Genomic DNA, 19,149 nt, shown 5'->3' on the forward strand with positions numbered 1-19,149 from the left:
AGTCGTTTCCGAATGACTGCGGGGCGCCTGCTGCAGGATTTGTAGGCTGGGTGGAGGAGGGCGGAGAGGGAAACTGTGCTGCTGCTGCTGTTGTGCTGATGGATTAAGCAGGACACCGCTCCCCTCAGAGAAGCTTTGCTCTGGCTGCTGGCTCTGCTGCTTTTGGCTCCAGCAGCACAGCAAACCGTTTTTTCCTGTCGGCCTGACAATGGCGGGTGGGGAGGTGGAGAGGCCGAATGCTCCAGCAGACACACTTTCACAGCCCCTGTGAAAAAACAACACAAGCCTGTGACCTCTCACCCGAGCTGAGGGGTGGAGAAAGGTGGGGAGAATTTCCACTGCTGTAGCCCCCCCAGCGGTTTCAGGGCTTTTTGTTGAGCAGTGGAGGCCCTCAAAAAGGGCTTGTGCAATGGAGCCATACTGCTAGAACTTCTCTAGCTCTTCACATCCCCTGCTCTCTTCACTGCAGGGTTTCAGTGGGCACTCAGTGCCCGGTCTAGGATATATATATATATATATATATATATATATATATATATATATATATATATATATGAATGGGTGTATAAAAATTTTAAGAGGGGCTGTGAAAATGTGTGTGAGTGTGTTATAATAGTGAGAGGGCGAGGAGGGGGGTATATGAGTGTCGGTGTGTAAGTTCCCCTCCCCCTTTCCCCTCAGCTCATATCCTGTGCCAGAACCTTGTCAGTCTTCACCTCCTCAGCATCTGGAGCAGTCATTAAAGGGTGCTACCTATGCCGGGTTAAAAATGGGGCTTTCCTATTAGAGGAGCAGGCATTAATGACTTTTCAGAGACTTATTTCAGAGATCTGGTGAAATCTGGAATTTCTACACATTCAATTTCAGCTATAATACATTTTTAAAGAGCTTAGAAAAGCTTTCTACTGGATCTTGGAGGATTTGAAGCGTGTTAGTGAGGTTGTTAGGATGTTTGTTAATGATCATCACCCCTCCTCATCCCCAACTGCCCAACTCATCCCAAAAGTATTAGATGGAGCATCAACCATCATTCCAGAGAACACAGCTCCACTGTTCCACAACTCTGGGGGGTCTATATGCCTCTGGCTTATGCCTGGTTTTAGGTATGGTGCCAGTTGGTTTAGTATCTGCTTAGAGAGTCCTATTCTATTGGAAGTATTTCTTTACAGGGTCTAGACAAGCTGTGTGGGTGTGGCGAAATAGCTGAATGTATTAACTAGAAGGGGTGTCCACAAACCTTTGGACATGGGGCTTTCCGTTTAGAAGAGCAGGCATTAATGACTTTTAGGAGACTGTTTCAGAGATCTGGTGAAATCTGGAATTTCTACACAGTCAAATTCAGCTATAATACAAATTTACACAATCAGTAATTAGTAAAAGACAAGAGCAGCCAAAGGCGACAGTGGCAAGGGAAAACTCCCTCAGAGCTGGAGGAAGAAACCTTGGGAGGAACCGAGACTCACAAGGGGGACCTGACCCATCCTCTTCTGATCAGAACTATTTATACATTATTAATAAAAGTCACACAAACACTGCATAAGATTGTTCTACTGATCGGATGTGCAAAATAATCCTAATATCATAATATGATAATCACAGTAATCATGGTGTAGTATAACTGAATATAGTCATAGCAGTGATTTTCAGAGTAATGATGGTTAATAGTGGTGATATTAATAGTGTCAGATAGTTAAGAGTCCATATAGGTTTTAACATGGTCATTAGACAGGTAGCAGTGGCAGGAGGGTGTGCAGCCGGTCTGACACCGGTGGTGGGGATGGCAGCTGGTCTGATGCAGGTAAAGGGGATCTCAACGGTCAGTCTTCTAACAAGTCGGGCCGTATGAGTGGGTGGCTATTTACTCAGAGATGAGGTATGGGTTGAATGGGTTTATGGAGAGCAGTATAAGTTTATGGAGAGTGTGAGAACATGAGAAATCATTGAAAGACTGAGAAGCACAAGTGTTATAGTACAAATATAGAGTGTAAAAATGTAGGTCTGTAAACTCTGCACTAAAAATATAGTTTTGTAACTTGAAAATGGTTAAAACAGGTGGAAATGACACAGATCTTAGACTTAGTTAATGGGCCTTAAAATGGGCCTTTAAATCTTTAAATGATTCATCATACACAACATATCTCTTTGTCAAAAATGGATCTTTATGGAACCTATAATTTTGTGGAAGTGCTCCAAGAAACCCTTATACCTTACTGGGTGAATTTTCTGTGTCATTCACTTGGATGGTCTATTGTAGATGCCTCGTAGATGCTCACCTGACATTCATCAACATTCAACTGAATATGTATTATATCCAACTAAACTCTAAGTTGAAATGACCCAACCCTAACATCAACCTTATTCTTGAATCAACCCTAAATTCTAATCCTACCCATAACCTTAACTTAAACTTTAAATCTAACCCTAAAAGTTTAAGGTTTAGGTTAAAGTAAAGTGATACTGAATTGGCTCTTTGCATAACCAGTTTAGAAAGCCAGGGTCAGATCACAGGGTCAGCCACGCTGCAGCACCACAGGAGAATTGTCAAGTCAAGTCAAGTCAAGTGGGTTTTATTGTCATTTCAACTACATACAGAGAACACAGTGAAACGAAACAGCGTTCCCCCAGGACCATGGTGCAACATAGACACAGTGCATACAGAACACAAGTGCAACACAGTACAAGTGTGGACAGACAACACAACACAGTACAGACAGAGAATAATAAATAATTGGCGGTAGTGTGCAAATTATGCAGTGTGTAATAAATATTGAGTCCAGTGAGGTAGTAAAGTTATTAGTGCAAATGCTTTGTGCAAAAATGCTTCCCATTTTATCTGGGGTAAATGGTTGGAGAGAGAGAGAGAGAGAGAGAGAGAGAGAGAGAGAGAGATGTAACAGAAAAAGACATCAGTTCAGAAGTTGAGTTGAGTTGAGTTGAGAAGTCTGATGGCTTGGGGGAAGAAGCTAATGCAGAGTCTGGTCGTGTTTAGAGGGTTAAGGGTCTTGCCCAAAGGCCCAACAGTGGCAGCTTAGTGGATGTGGTTATTGAACCCACAACCCTGTGATCAATAACCCAGTGCTCCCACTGACTTCCTCCTCTAACGGCAGATAATAAACCCTCTTAAAACTAGTTTGAGAAAATACCTCGCAATAGCTAAACTAGTCCTTTCTTCGAGTTCTTGACATTGAGAAACACCCATTGTGAATTCCATTAAGCCCTGGAGAGACTCCATAGTGCATTTTAAGGCCTTCCCTACTCTAACATACCCACTAAAGCTGGTCAGTTGAATTAGATGTATTTAAACTAAGAGATATCCAGCCATTTCAGGATCATGTTGTCCATGGCCAAAGGTGAGCACCCCTTTCTCATGTGAAGAGTCTGAAAGTTACACGCTGTCTGACACAGTTTCCTACTCTGTTCTGCATTATCCTCCCACTCAGGTATGTAAAACTCTTGTCAATGCTTTGTCTGGCCTTGACTCATTCAGGTCCTGATGCTCTTTCCTCTCTGGCCTATTGACCCATGGCCATTTTTTTCTGCACCAGGGGTCAGTAGGCTCCAGAGTATCCAGCTGGTACATATTATGTTAAGGAGCTCACTGGTGCCTGCGTTTGTCTTTTTATGTCTGCTGCAGATAGTAAAGTGTCTTTTTTTTGAGGGGCTTCTCCCCTTTAATGATAGGACATTCTTGGGTCAATGAGGGACTACTTTCTCATTGCTTGTCCCACTGAGGTCTACATAAGAGGACTATGTTGATGCCCTCCAGGTATCAAAGTCTTGAGTTACATCTGTCTGAGGCAATGTGGCAAGATTCTGACAGATTCTGACTTGCCATGTCACACACCCTTTTCACTACTATAGACAAAGATCATACAGACCATAGACCATCACTGGCCTATTCCCCATCATTCAGTTGGCTCATATGTGTCCCCACAACGTATCTAGGCATAACGAACATACTAGCCCTCCTAAAGCATGTGAAAAGTTGAACCTGGCTCTCTTCTTGTCACTGCTGTGGCACCGCCATGCACTGATAAGGTCAGGCAACATGGCTATACACGGTTTTTCCTGCCAAAACCGCTGAGCCCTTAGACATGGGTGTGGTGGAGAATGTGGCTCAGAACAGCTGCTTTATGTCTTCCCTCATCCTGGAAACACTACACAGGATTTAGAGTTCAGCTACATTTTTCCCCTAGTAGCTATATGCTGGACTGCCAAATCATGGCTCGCAATACTGCCGTCCCTGGTGGAGGGCTCATAATGACGCCTTCCGCTTAAGCTGGGAGGTCCAGTCTGGCACCTGTGGTCACTGGGAGAGATCCATGCCTGATGTTCTGTCTTCATGGTGGTATGACTCCTACAGAGCCTTTTGGATAAAATGCCCCCAGCTTTGCTCAATTCACAACTGTTTGTGATTGGATATGTCTAGCTGCACATAAACTGATTGGCTTCTTCCGTAACGTCTTAAACTTCATGGAAGCATCAAATTCTTCTAGTTATTCCTAACTTTTGTTTGTGTTGCTTTTCATGAATTATTGAATAGTAATTCTTGGGATATCATAACATTTACAGAGTTGAATGTAATGCATTCACTTTTTTTTGTTGTTCTAGAAGCCAGCTGTGGGATTTGGCTTTGGTGTTACATTTTTTGTGCAATTGCTCTACAACTTTCCCAGGCTTCACAGAACCACAGAAGATCACCTATCTACAGCATAACATATGAACCATGCATTATACATCACTGGGATTTATCAGTCTACTCAGGCTTTAGCAGAGCTCAGTAACACTGAGATAAATAACTGACCAGCACAGTGATTTATCAGTCTACTCAGGCTTTAGTAGAGCTCAGTAACACTGAGATAAATAACTGATCAGCACAGTGATTTATCAGTCTACTCAGGCTTTAGTAGAGCACATGTTTCTCATTTCAGGCTTGATTTTGGTAATCTCTCCATGCTAAATCTTTAAATCTGTGGCTGCATGGACTATTTCTGTGCTGCTAAGACAAAGATTGTAGTTTTAGGACGGAAGGAAATATTATCCCAATTTACCATCTTGGAACGACGGTTAATATGTTGATCTAGGACATCACAACAGATGGATACATAATCTACAGATGACTTCCCAGACACAGTAAAATGCCCCAGTCTGAAGATCTTAACAATAAAGATGTACATGTAAAAAACATTACTTTCAGAATGAAAACATCATTCCTGTTAAAGTTCAGCTTGGTCAGAACGTCTATGAACATACTGTGCATTTTATCCGTGCTGTATTGCTCTGGCTGATGAGCAGCAAGGTCAGCAAAAGCCTCAAATCCTGTAGCAGCACGCTGCATATGGGCTCATCTTGGTCTATTTGAAATCTTTGTCTGCATGTTAGCAGTGTGTGACCCATAAAGAGCAGCGCACTGTAGTGTATGTAGGTCAGTCTGTCAGTGCGAACAACCCGCAGACAAGCAGCTACATCAGCACGGACGTGTGGGAACTGGCAGGACAGCCAGGCCTCTGCTGGGAGAGGGAGGAGAGAGAGGGAAAGGAGGGGAGAGTGTAGCAGGACGGGATGGGAGGTGACAGGACAGAGCATTTCAGAGAAATGCATTTGGGTCAGTGAGCCGCTGGTGGGGTTTTCAAAGTACAGGCAGCATTGTGCTCCTTTTTTGGGACGTGAAAAAGAGCAATAGCACACAGCTTGTAAAGAGACACAGCAGAACATCATCTTTACGGTCCTTGAGTCAGGAAGGATATCTTAAAATAGAGGTGGTCAAACCAACTGAATGCATCAAATGGCACCGGATACATCTTCTTGTAGGGCAGCAGTTCAGAAGAATTCCAGGCTTCAGAGTCATGTGAAAACATTGTGATACTATAGTGCTTCTCCTTATCGCTGTATACATGGCAGACATTTTACCATGTAGATGCTGTTGTGTAAATACCTTGTGTCTCCACAGGATGAGTGGACCAATAGAAATGCTCCAAATGACTTGGAATAACATATATTTTTACACTAGCTTTCACTGAAAGTTGAGAAGAGGATTTACCTCTCTTATAAAGCTGCCCTTTTGCTGATATGACTTTTTTGTGCTACAGTAAAGATATACTACTTTAAAATGTCCAGTTGTGGTCAGAGGTTTACATAAACTCATCATGGACATGAGTGTCATGTCTGTATTGGGCTTTTGGTGATTTCTTTGAGTTGTCATGTGTCTAGGGCAAAATGAGCAAAAACAACAAGAATTTGACCACAGGTTTTTATTTTTTTGACACACAATTCGACACACAGGGCCAGCAATATCCACACACCCAGTTACATTATTAATTCAGTGGTGCTGAAAGTCCCACAATGTCTTATAACTAGTAAAAAATCATGGCCTCTTAACTTCCCGTCAGTGATCATGATTGGCTACAGCTAGTCACTACTCTGTGGCTACATTAAATAGGTTTGTTGGACAGCACTTACTGTGCTGACCAACACACAGTAAAATGTGGACGTCTAAGCAGGTCAGTGCAGATTTGATGAATGTTGATTTACACTAGTCAGGAATGTCTTATAGAGTCATTTCTAAACAACCAGGTTTATAAGATGATCAACTCAAATAATTGTACGTAAGTATGGTTTATTTGACAAGGTCTGAAAGAAGATCCAAATGCTCACCCTCAGCTGAGAGGTTTTGATGGTCAGGAACAGCCCTAGAATCACCAAGACACTGGCCTGCAGAGAACGGAAGCTGATGGAACACCGGTGGGACGGTCTATAGTGAGGTCAGTTTAGCTGTCCAAGAGGCTCTGCTACAAAATCGAGTTCAGGGCTGAACCATGTGGACAAAAAACCCTCTTGAGTAAATGTTTATGGTCAGATGAGACATAGATTGAGTTTTTTGGCAGCACAGTGACCAAGGAGTTTTAAGAAGTAAAGGTTAGGCATTCGACCCCAAGAAAACTGTACCAACTGTTGAGCATGGTGGTGGTAGCATCATCTTCTGGGACTGGTTTGCTGCCAGTGGGACAGTCATATTCTACAAAGTAGATGGAGGTCTACGTCAAAATTCTTCAGCATAACAGACGATTACAATTTGGACACAATTGGGTTGCCTCAGCAGCACAGTCATCTCAAACACACACCAATAGTGGTTGTGGAACCTGGTTCTGAACTCAACCCTATCTCTACTCTACCAATTCGGTCAAGAAAAGGGGTCAAATATCCAACCAGAATGCTGCCAGGGGCAGAAGATAATGGCTACCAAAGGCATCTGTTCTCTCTCTTACACATAGGATTCACAGTCATATGTTGGGTGGAAACTACGTGGCACTGTGTTATCAGGCGTGCTGCCCTGCATGAAGGGTGTGAAGCTGCGAGAGGATATGAATCATATGAACCTGGTGTTCTTCTATTGTCTGTTTCTGATGTGATGAAAGCTGGCTCATCAGACACATAACTCAAGATTGGGGTAAAGCCTCTAGGCACACACTACTTGTTTGGTCTTTTTCTGATGGTAGATGCTGTACTTTGACATCAACTGTGGCAAGAGCTACCTGTAGAATCCTACCTTTAAGATTGTTGGAGACTTCTTTGCTCATGTTGTGGTCTGCTCTTAGGCTGGACTTGCTAGGAAGGCCTGACCTGGCCATGCTGGCAGTGGTCTTAAATGTTCTCCAGTTGTAAATAATTTTCTGGACAGTGGTTTTCTGGATGGCTGATTTCTAATAGTTCTGAGGTCTCTCTAAACCCCTTCCCAGACTCATCTGCATCTGCAACCTTCTTCTGAAGGCCTCAGAGAGCTCTTATGGTGATCTTCACCACTCACTTCATCAACAATCAGAAGAAGCCAGGCTAAATGTCTGAGGTTTAACTAAGACAGTCTCCTCCAGAATCCTCTCTAACCATCTTCTGATCATCTGCAGCTGATGTTCTGGATTTCTATTCATTACATTTTATAAATGATGTTAAAAGACATTTCCTCAATTAAATGTGTTTAGTTGCATCACCCTCATCTTTCAATATGGTAAGAAAAAGACTTTTAATTAGAATAAAAGGTTGTAATTGGGTGTCCTAATTACTTTCAAATGATAGTATATGTGCACCGAGCCACACCAAGCTACCGCCTGATGTAAAACAATACATGTTGGGACAAATCCGATGACAAAGGTGGCACAATGACAACAGGACAGCATTACCGACAGCTCATCACCCGCTGTTGAGACTGTGAGAAAGTGGCCAGTGTTTGGGAGGTAAATGAAAATGCCGGTGTTAGACATTAGTCATCATGGCGCACACAAAGAGCCAGTGTAATCTAACAGCTCACACAGGCCTAGCTCTCTGCCTAGCTCATCCCTGGAAGGGAGGGGCAGGACAGGGGGGAGGCGGGCGTCCGATTGGCTGGGTGGCAGAGGCATGCAAGGGTGATTGACACGGGCGCTGGCGGGTCGCACCTGACGCAGTGCTGCAGCACACAGCATCGATATGCATGACACTGCATCTCCTCTCCAGAGCACATACTTGGATGGGGAGAGGGAGTGTACAGTAGAAGCCCAGCACACCGGGGGTAGACAGCTGATGGCAGTAGAGATAGACTGCAGGAGAAAAGCAAATTAAAGGATTTCCACACTCAAATCTCCTGTCTGGCAATGTGCCACAGAAGGAGGATTTCAGTATGATTGAGCGCTGAGCCATCCAGGAGTTTGTATGCTGTTGCCATGCTACACAGCTGCAGGCATCTGCAGAACCAGCTCCACAGCTCCAGTCCCAGGCTCTGTCATGTGCACCGAGGCCCTCTCGACCTTACGATGCCTCAGTCTAGACTGCACAAGGCGGAGCCCTCATTACTTGTAGCTCTCAGCTGAGGAGTTTGCTTTTCACAGCATGTTTAGTTAGTGAGATGCTTCAGCCAGGATTAGGAAACCTGCTTTTATTAAGCGAGGCCTAACTCTCAGCACTAGTCTAAAACATGAGTGCACTCTGATACATGATGTTTTAAAGGATCCATAAAATTCATGAAAACTGAAATTCCCTTAATTTTTAGTAATAAAAGTAAACCATACTTTATAAACGATGCTAAAATCTCTATAAAAATATATTTTTATTGTTTTCCAAACATAAGAATTTGGCACAACACACATCTTCATGTCTGATTAGACAAATCTCTAACAAAGTCAATTGCATCGGACCACTGTCGAACAATGGCGGCCCTGGCATGATTTTAGTGGATGTACAAGAACGTCCACTAAAATCTCTAAATGTGGGGGCGCACTATGGCCCCGGGGTCACAAGTTCGAATCCCCAGCCATGCCGTTTTGCCATCAGCGGCCGGAGCATGACAGAGCACAATCGGCTGTGCTCTCTCCAGGTGGGTAGATGGCGCTCTCTTCCCTCATCACCCTGAAGCGATGTTGGCCGCACAGGCGTCTGTTAGCCGGAGCAGTGGAGCTCTGGATCTGGCACTTTTCTTTGAGGTGTGTCAGCTGCCCAGCGATGCAGCATCAGCAGCAGTTTGTAAAGAGTAATTACAGAATTACAAGAATTACGATTTAATAGATTTATCATACACTATGTGGACTAAAGTATTGGGACACCTCATTCATTGTTTCTTCTGAAATCAAGGGCATTAGAAAGAGCGTATCCTGCTTTTGTTGGAGTAACTGTCTCTACTGTCCAGGGAAGATGAAGGCTTTCTACTAGATTTTTGGAGAATCATTGCTGTGAGGATTTGATTGCATTCAGCGACAAAAACACATGAGTGAGGTCAGGATGTTGGATGATCAGTGCTTTGTAGAGGGGGTTTCATTCTCCTCTAGGCCACGCCTGGCACTAGGCAGCATGGTGCCAATAGGTTCATGTTTATCCTCTCCAGAGAGTCCTATTCTATTGGCAGATCTTGTCTACTGGTTTACAGGACTAGACCAGACGTGTTTCAGAACTAGACCCAGTTTGTGTCAGCAGTGGGTGCACCTTAAAGTAGCTGAGGGCATTCATTAGAAGGGGTGTCCGTGAACAGTTATATAGATAGTTATTATCGTCACAAAAGCTAGTTTTGGAGCATTTCTGTCGGCCTGTTCGTCATGAAATTCCGACGCCATAAAAAAACCACTGCCTGCTTCACATTATGTCAAAAAATGGAGATAGAAGGTTTTTGCTTGACAGTGACGGTATATTTAACATATTTATTCATTGATTTTTAAATGCTACATTATGGTCTCAGAGTTATGTCAAAAAATGATGTGCACACAGCTATGCCAGAGATATCGCACTGTGCCGGTTCTAACACCTCTGTTTTGGGTGTGTGTCTGTTAGGGCATGTATAGTATAGCAAGAACCACACAGTAGCTGTAAAGCAGTATTAATAGCAGAGAAGCTCGAGGCACGGCCCGTCTCGTGTCTGATGGCTATATTCAGACGAGCTCATCTCTCCGAGCTGCTGCAGCAGACCTTGTGATTTTTGCAGAGCAGCAGATTCGAGATCCGTCTCCATGGTAACAGCAGCGGCTTCACAGCGCGAACAAAGATAGCTCTCACGAGAAATGCAGATAGATGGCCCAGACCTTATCGGAAGCACGCTTTGAGCTCATATTCCAGGCAGGAGAATGAGGGCTACTGCTACGAATATGACGTCTTTATAGTTAGTCTATCCCAGGCAAATGTTAGAGCTGGTCCCCGGCTGTAAACAGTGATTAAGGGGTTAGATGGCTTTGTACGCGAGTCTGTCTCTGTGGAAATAAATTGACTTTAGTTTTTTAACAATAGGAACAACCGGCTGGGAGGGGAGATAACTCTGGACGGAGTAGCAGGGCCTAAATTATATACACTTTTTACAAATCCACACACATGCATACACACGCAAACACACTCACACAAACTACATCCCAAACCTTTTTGCCTGTCTTTTGCTTGGGAAGCTTCTGTATGTGAAAATCTCATGATAAAATGTGGACACCATGAAACCCTGTCTTTAAACATCTGGACGTTTGGTCTTAATGTGAACAATCCTGAGAGATGATCTGAGAGATGAGGTGATCTACCTACCTAAACACACACAACTGAGGAAATGTCTTTAAGCATCATTTATAAAATGTGATTAATAGAAATGTAATTTTCCTATTAGGAAAAAGTTAGAACACCCCCACATTTATTACTCCTTCAAGTGCCTAAGTGCAGAACATCAGCTGCAGATGATCAGAAGATGGTTAGAGAGGATTATTCTGGAGGAGTCTGTCTTATTTAAACCTCTGCTCTTGATTGTTGATGAAGTGAGTGGTGAAGATCACCATGGCCAGATCCAAGGAGCTCTCTGATGCCTTCAGAAAGAAGGCTGTAGGTTCAGAGGAGTCTAGGAAGGGGTTTAAGAAGATCTCAGAACTTTTAGAAATCCGCCGTTCCCCTGTCCGCTAAAGCGTTCGCCAGTGACACAACTGGCAGCATGGCCAGGTCAGGCTGTCCTAGCTGTCCGAGACCTCCGTCTCTCAGTTCTGAACACATGAAGATCAGAGGTCCAGCTGTTTAACAAAACACAAAAGTTTTCATGGGATGTCCTAATTTTCACACACACACACACACACACACACACACATACACACACATATATATATATATATATATATATATATATATATATATATATATATATATATATATGTGTGTGTGTGTGTGTGTGTGTGTGTATATATATATATTCATTATAAATTAATACATTTAATAATTAATTAAACGATTAATAAATGTGTCTGGTTTTCATATTAACTTCACTTCAACGTCTACTGTGGCCACACGTTCTAGGTGCGGACTTATAAACACGCTCTAAACACGCCAGTTTAAGCCTCTATATGGTTAAAGGTCTATATTTACATGCACCTGCATGCAACCATTGTTCAGACTGGTTCCCACAGAAAAGCAAGAGAGAGAGAGAGAGAGAGAGAGAGAGAGAGAGAGAGAGAGACTATTTAACAAGAGCAGCACCAAACTGTAAATGCACTGTAAATTTACTAATGTAAATAAACACAAATTTGCTATTTAAAAAAGGCTGGTTTCATCTTGACAAGGCCACTGCCATGGATTTTGTGCCCCAGAAAAAAGATATTACACTGGGCCCCACAACTCTAATAATTCAGCCAGAAATACTTAATTAATATGTCTTTTAGGGCCCCTGTCAGTCACAGGCCCTTAAACTCATCCTAACGTTTTCCCTCCATACAGTGCCCCTGCTCAGTGGATCAAATATTCAGAAAGGTCCAAAAGCTCAGGTATAGTTTCAAATCAATCACACACACCTTTATAACTTTTTAGAGACACACTGTAAAATAATGTATTCTGACAGTCTTTAATTTTATGGTAAACAAACATTTTTAAGTACTTCTCTTTTTTTAGAATTGTTTACAAAAGCTGGTAAAATTACAGAAGCAACCAAACTGATTTGAAGTCTTATGGAGTCTTATGAAGTATTTTGCCAATAATCACACATTACATTTATTTATATATTTATTTATAAAATACTTTTATTAAATACTAATATTAATACTGTTATATAACACTATTATTTATATGGTTTATATCTGATTACTTAAATTACAAAGAAATGCATGTAAAATTACAATAGTTCTCTGGAATTAAACATGCAGATAATATTTATTATTATTATTACTATTATTTATTTATTTACTTATTTGATTTTTTTGTACTTTTAGTGCAAATGTCTTTTTTTATTTATGAGTACACACAGTTTTTACTACTGTACTCTTTTCAGATTGGCATGAAATAAAGCATATATTGCATTAAACGTGGTAAAAGTTAAACCTCTTACTATTAATTAAGAATACTATTAAATAATATTTTACTTGTGAGACTCATGAGCTGAACTGAAAGGAGATGGTTTGCTGTTAATGCTGTTTATTAGTTTTGGTATATGAGTAAATGTTTATGTAATAATGGTCATTAACATGGCTGCATGCTTTTAGTGCCTACACATTGCCATGGTCCTACAATGTAGGCCTACTTATGGCCTCCCAACCACAACATCTCAACCACAGTGGATGCTTGTGTTTCCGCAGTGTCCTATTTATTTTTAGCAAAACAAAATATGGTCAGCCTAATATTAAATGCCTGAGTGGAAGTGCAGAAAGTTGTGACTGTGATGTTTACATGGAGTTAAACTTATAATAAACTCATATAAAGCCCTTCCTATTAACCCCAAGCTCGAATCACCCATGCCACACAACTTCTCACCTTTCTCTCTATGCAAAATATGTTCTCTAGTGAAACTCAATCCTCTGTGGATGCTTTATTCAAATCGTCCGAGCCCAAATTAGTAGACTGTACTGCTTTCCTGTATAAAGCGTGCATATTCAAACGCCAAGTGATATCAGCCCATGCCCTTCATGCTTTATCTCGCATCAAACCGAGCTCCCGGCATTGTTCCACACTGTTTTACATATGATTTCCCTAATTTAGCATTATCTGTATCAGAAAGGGCTACAAATGAAATACACTGTATGTCCAAATGTTTGTGGACACCTCTTTTAATGAATGCATTTAGCTACTTTAAGTTGCACCCATTGCTGATACAGATGTTCAAGTGCGCACACACAGCTTATGCAGTCCCTGTAGAAAAGTGCTGTCTCCAGGACTCTAGGACTGTCTAGATGAGGGGCAGTGGTGGCTCAGCGGTTAGAGTACTGGGCTATCGATAACAGGGTTGTGGTTTCGATTCCCGGGCTTAGCAAGTTGCTACTGTTGGGCCCTTGAGCAAGGCCCTTTACCCTCTCTGCTCCCCGGGTGCTGGAGTTGGCTATCCACCGCTCTGGGTGGGTGGGTGTGTTTGTGTGTGTTCACTACCACAGATGGGTTAAATGCGGAGGACACATTCACAAATACATGCACCTTTACCTTAGATGAATATAAGCCCATGGGCCATGACAATGATGCTCTTTTGGGCTTTTGGGCTGAGTTGAAGTGTTGGGGAGCGACAAGCGCTCTTGTCGCTGAATGCAATTAAATCCTCACAGCAATGATCCTCCGAAATCTAGTAGAAAGCCTTCTTCCCTGAAGACAGTTACTCTTTTTCAGCTGCTTTGGTGAATTTCAAAACTATTTGTCCAACCTCCACTGGACCTTCATCAGGACCTTCATCCAGTCGCTTGTGTACATCATAAAATCCATTTCTCATTCATTTTGAACAAACAGCAAATGCTTTGGTGTAATTATTCAAATGATTTTTCCAACATTTTCTACATTATCAGTCAGTTTTGTTATGTTGATCAAAATGTATTATACTATGCTGAATTGTCCAGCCCCCCAAAACATCTAGGCATTAGTTCATAGGTCATTACATTCAGACGTGCTGAACCATGATAATTGAACCAGATGTCAGAACCTGTGAATTCTGATTTCATACATCTATTAGACTTTTTTGGTAAAACCGAACTGATGATACTGTAAGCTCTCAGGCGAATCCCTTCAGTTCACATTTACCCAGATAACATGCCTATATGGGGCCTGCACGTGGGGCCTGCATGGGTAGCCCAACTGGAAGCCTGAAAGTTTCATCCACGGATTCCATGTTGCCCCCACATATCATTGCTGTCCAATGAAAAACATGTATTTCCAAAATGGTGACTTTACAGGAGAAGGCAAAAATGTACTTTAGGTTTAAATGAAAGTCAATGTAAATAAGAGTTTAGTCCAAGTGATTTCGAGCATTTCTATTGGTTGATTCATCCAGAATTTTTTAGACAGGGTAAAAAGCAAACCATGCAAAAACCATGGAAAAAACTGACAAACAGACAATTTTTTTTTATTGGAAAGCAGCGATATCGATGCCCAGCATGGTCAGTAATTGGACCAGGATCGGTTAAACATGGGCCCCATCTGGGATGGACAATGCACATTGGGCCTAGATGGGACCCAAGTGAGATTAAAGTGGGCTGGAACAATATGACCCATTTGGGAAGCCCAACTGGACTTGTACAACCCTATTCAGAGCCCATGTTCATCTGGAACCCACCAGGCCCACGTTCCACCCATGTGAGCCCCACATGAGCATGTTGGCTGGGTAAATGCAGTTCATGGCTTTCAGTGATGAAGGGTAGCTTTAGATCAACAAATAATCACAAAGTTCTCCAAAACAGCTTAAAGGTGCAACTCCAGAACCTTCAACTGGCAAAGCAGCTGTAGACAGAGCACGACACAGCGTTACCATTTCTGACAATGGAAGAACAACACATAAAGGTCTGATCTGGTCTTTTTTTGTATATTGCAATGACATGGTCTGTCAACAAATTACAGTACATTCAGTGAATCCTGTTCTGTGTCCTGCAATCAGTCTCCCACATGCAGTAATGTGTAACTGTGTAGTGCTGAGACTGATATATACTACACAGTAAAAGTGCAGCCTTGTGCATTTTTGATGATTGTCGTCAAAACCTTAGCCATTAGGAATACGTGACATTTTGGGCCAGACCCAGATCAAGCTAATTTACATCCAATGATCAAACAAATACATGAAGTAACTTAGTTTGGGATATTTACCCCCTTTTTCTGTAATTTCTGTAACTTTTCTAGAAAGAAGAGTCATCATATCATCATAAAACATCATATTTTAGGGAGTGGCTAAGCATAGACATGGCTAATCTTTCTCATAACCAATCACACATGTTCTTTAACATGAATACTTACTTTTGGGATTCTGAACAAGTGCCAAGCTTTTGCTGGTAAAGCTGGTGTGCTGCTGTTTGGGAAATACACTCACTGTTGTGCAAGTGTTCATAATGAATCGAGGAATCCCCAAAGGGACTGAGAAAAACGATAAAACCCTTTATTTCCAAAGGAACGCTGATTGAGCAGGTGTCCCAATACTTTTAAACATGTAATATATCTGCATCATACTTCCTGTTGGCTGTATGGGTGGCGGAATTACTTGGATGGAGCTGCTGTTTATTTGACTGTATGTTCCTGAACCCTGCATGTTCAGACTATGAATAGATCTTTGTGTAGACAAACAGTCTGAGGTTTGTTTCCTCATCCTCTCAATGGCCGGTCAAGCAGGCCTCATTTTAAAGTCAAAAACCTTCATCCCACTGAAAAGCACTTTCTGAGAGCAAGGCTGAGATGTGAGATAAACATGCAGTATTTCTGTCATATTACTGAATATATTTAGCAATAAAAACAACAGTAACATTCTTCACATGCTTCCCGAAATGGAATGTGAAGGATAAACATGCGAAGTTACATTGGAGGCCGTACTGCAGACATGTGCTTCCTCTCAGACCTGGTTCAGACCACCACTCTGAAAACTGAAATTACATATCTGTAGTCATTATGCTTTGTTATATATGATAGATAGACAACCAGGCAGAGAGAAAGACAGACATACAAACAGACAGGTAGATAGAGAGACAGATAGAGAGACAGATAGAGAGACGGACAAACAGAAAGAGAGACAGATGGACAGACAGGTAGAAAGATACTGTCCACACAGACATAAAAGCAGCTGGAAAAACATAATTATAAATAGAAGAATCATTTTTAATTGGATGTTAATCCAGCAGTCAGCGACTGTCTGAAGTCTGGAAGCCACTGACATCACCAGATACTGAATTTCCTCCCTTGAGATGCTCTGCCAGGCCTTTACTACAGCTGCTTTTTTTCCTGGGTTCTGCTTTAGATTTGTCTTCAGTAAGTGAAAGGCTGTTCAACTGGGTTGAGGTCAGATGAGTCATCTGTAAAGTAAAGTGCCGTCCTATCAGTTTTACAGCATTTGACAGAATCTGAGCTGGAGGTAGAGCTCTAAACACTATCAGCAGTCACATCATTAATAAACATCAGAGACCGTACAGGCATATGCTTTAACAGTGCCTCCACCATGTTTGACAGATAATGTGCTATGCTTCAGAACCCCCCTTTTTTCTCCATACTTAAGTTGTTCTTGGTTTTATCTGTGTAAAGAATCATCATGAGTGTTACCAGTGGTTCGCACCTTGAGCTAAACCCTCTGTATTTAAATGAATGAAGACATGTTGAATTTTGGTGTTGCTGAGCTCATCAGTGAAGTCCTTCTTTTTAAGAATGCAACAAATTGTTGATTTGGCCACTGCTGAAGTGTCTGCTCTCTCTGATGGGTTTGTTTTGTTTTTCCGTCTCATGACGGCTTGCTTCACTTGCATCGACACCTCCTTGGTGTGCATAATGAGAGCTCCTATGAGCGGCTACCAAATGCAAATTCAACACTTGGAATCAATTCAATTCCAGACCTTTCATCTCTTTCATTTGTCATGAATTAAAAAGGAAACCGGCCACACCTGGCCATTAAACTGCTTATCGGTCAATTGCCCATTACTTTTAAAGCTGTAAAATGGAGGCACTGTGTAAAGAATGGATTTAATTAAATACCAGCAAGTTCTGGAAGCAAACATCCACTGTCTGTAAAAAAAAAGCTGGAGATGAAAAGAGGACGGCTTCTACAGCAGGATAACGACCCTAAGCACCTCCAAATCCACAATGAACTACTTCAAAAGGTGCAAAATAAAAGTTTTACCATGATGGCCCTCAACGTCCCCCGACCTAAACATAACGAAATCTGTGGATACACCTCAGAAGAGCAGTACAGTGAAACAGCTACATAAAGTGTTTACAATCTGTGATACTCGCCAAAACAGGGGTGAATATGCAGGGGCCCAGTGTCTCCCACTACTGTTACTGTGAAGCTGCAAAAGATGGAAATAAACAAAGTAATCTTGCTTAAATTTTGAAAGTCATCTTTAACTTCATGGTTTTTAAAAGTCTGATCCTAGTTTAACCGTTTAACTAGTCACAGTAACAGAAACTTTGCCAGGGAGGCAAAAAAAAAAAAAAAAAAATGGTGTAAAATGTAAATTTAATGGAAAAATTGTTTTGTCAGCTGAAATTAAACATTCATCATTATAATAATTGAACTGTTTACGTTCAACTTAGAGCAGTTCAATACATTAAATAAAAAATTCAAATGGAAACACATTAAAGCAGCTTAATAAAATATAAAATATTTTAATAAAATAAAAGTTGTTACATGTATTATTGTTATGCTCTTTTTATGCTCAGGTCATCTTTTACTCACTTGCTCATCACAGTAACTGAACTTTAGCTTAAGTTGACTCTTTATAGTTTTATATAAACTATTTACTTTGCGATGTATATATATATATATATTACTCAAAAACATAAAGGGAACACTTAAACAACACAATATAACTTCAAGTAAATCAAACTGTCACATGTTACATCAAAGTTGGATCAGCCTGTCGTGTGTTTTTCCACTTTCATTTTGTGACTCCAAATCCACGCCTCCATTGGTTAATAAATTTGATTTCCATTGATGATTTTTGTGTGATTTTGTTGTCAGCACATTCAACTTTGTACAGAACAAAGTATTGAATGAGAATATTTCATTCATTCAGATCTAGGATGTGTTATTTGAGTGTTCCCTTTATTTTTTGAGCAGTGTATATATATATATATATATATATATATATATATATAGCAAAGTAAATAGTGAAAATCTTTAGTGAAAATCAACAAAACAAACTTTGAAGCTTTTATGTGACAGCCATGCTTAAATATATAAGCATTATTATACAAATTGTCACTGTCGAATGAAGAACATGTATCTCCACTATGGTGACTTTACAGGAGAACAAAAAAAAACATTCTTATCTTTCAATTAAAGTCAATAACCAAAATATTTTTGGTCCATTCATCCATATTCGGTATATTTGTTGATTTTCACTTTTTGACAAAATGTGAATCTGACAGTTGTTCCTTACATTGTGTCCAAATGTCATAATAAATGGACCAATAGAAACGCCTCTGTTTTTACAGAAGGTTTATCTGTAAAGTTGCAATGTTTTTGTGACAGTGATGATAGTGTAGTAGTATATGATCATTTTATTAATATATATATATTTAACTATAACTCTGAGGGACAATGCAAGTTTTTACTCACCTTATACAGGTGTATTGTGGTGTGATAATAAATGTGATGTGTCATACTGTGATAATTATGATTTATAATTATGAGTTATAATTGTGACAAAACGAAGAAATCATTTTAACAATGTAGTCAACCCACTAAAGACATTTAATGTAATTAATTTGGGAACATTTTCACTGTTTTTATTACATTTTGGATGAAAC

This window comes from Salminus brasiliensis, chromosome 3 (assembly GCF_030463535.1).
Source record: "Salminus brasiliensis chromosome 3, fSalBra1.hap2, whole genome shotgun sequence".
Lineage (NCBI taxonomy): Eukaryota > Metazoa > Chordata > Actinopteri > Characiformes > Bryconidae > Salminus > Salminus brasiliensis.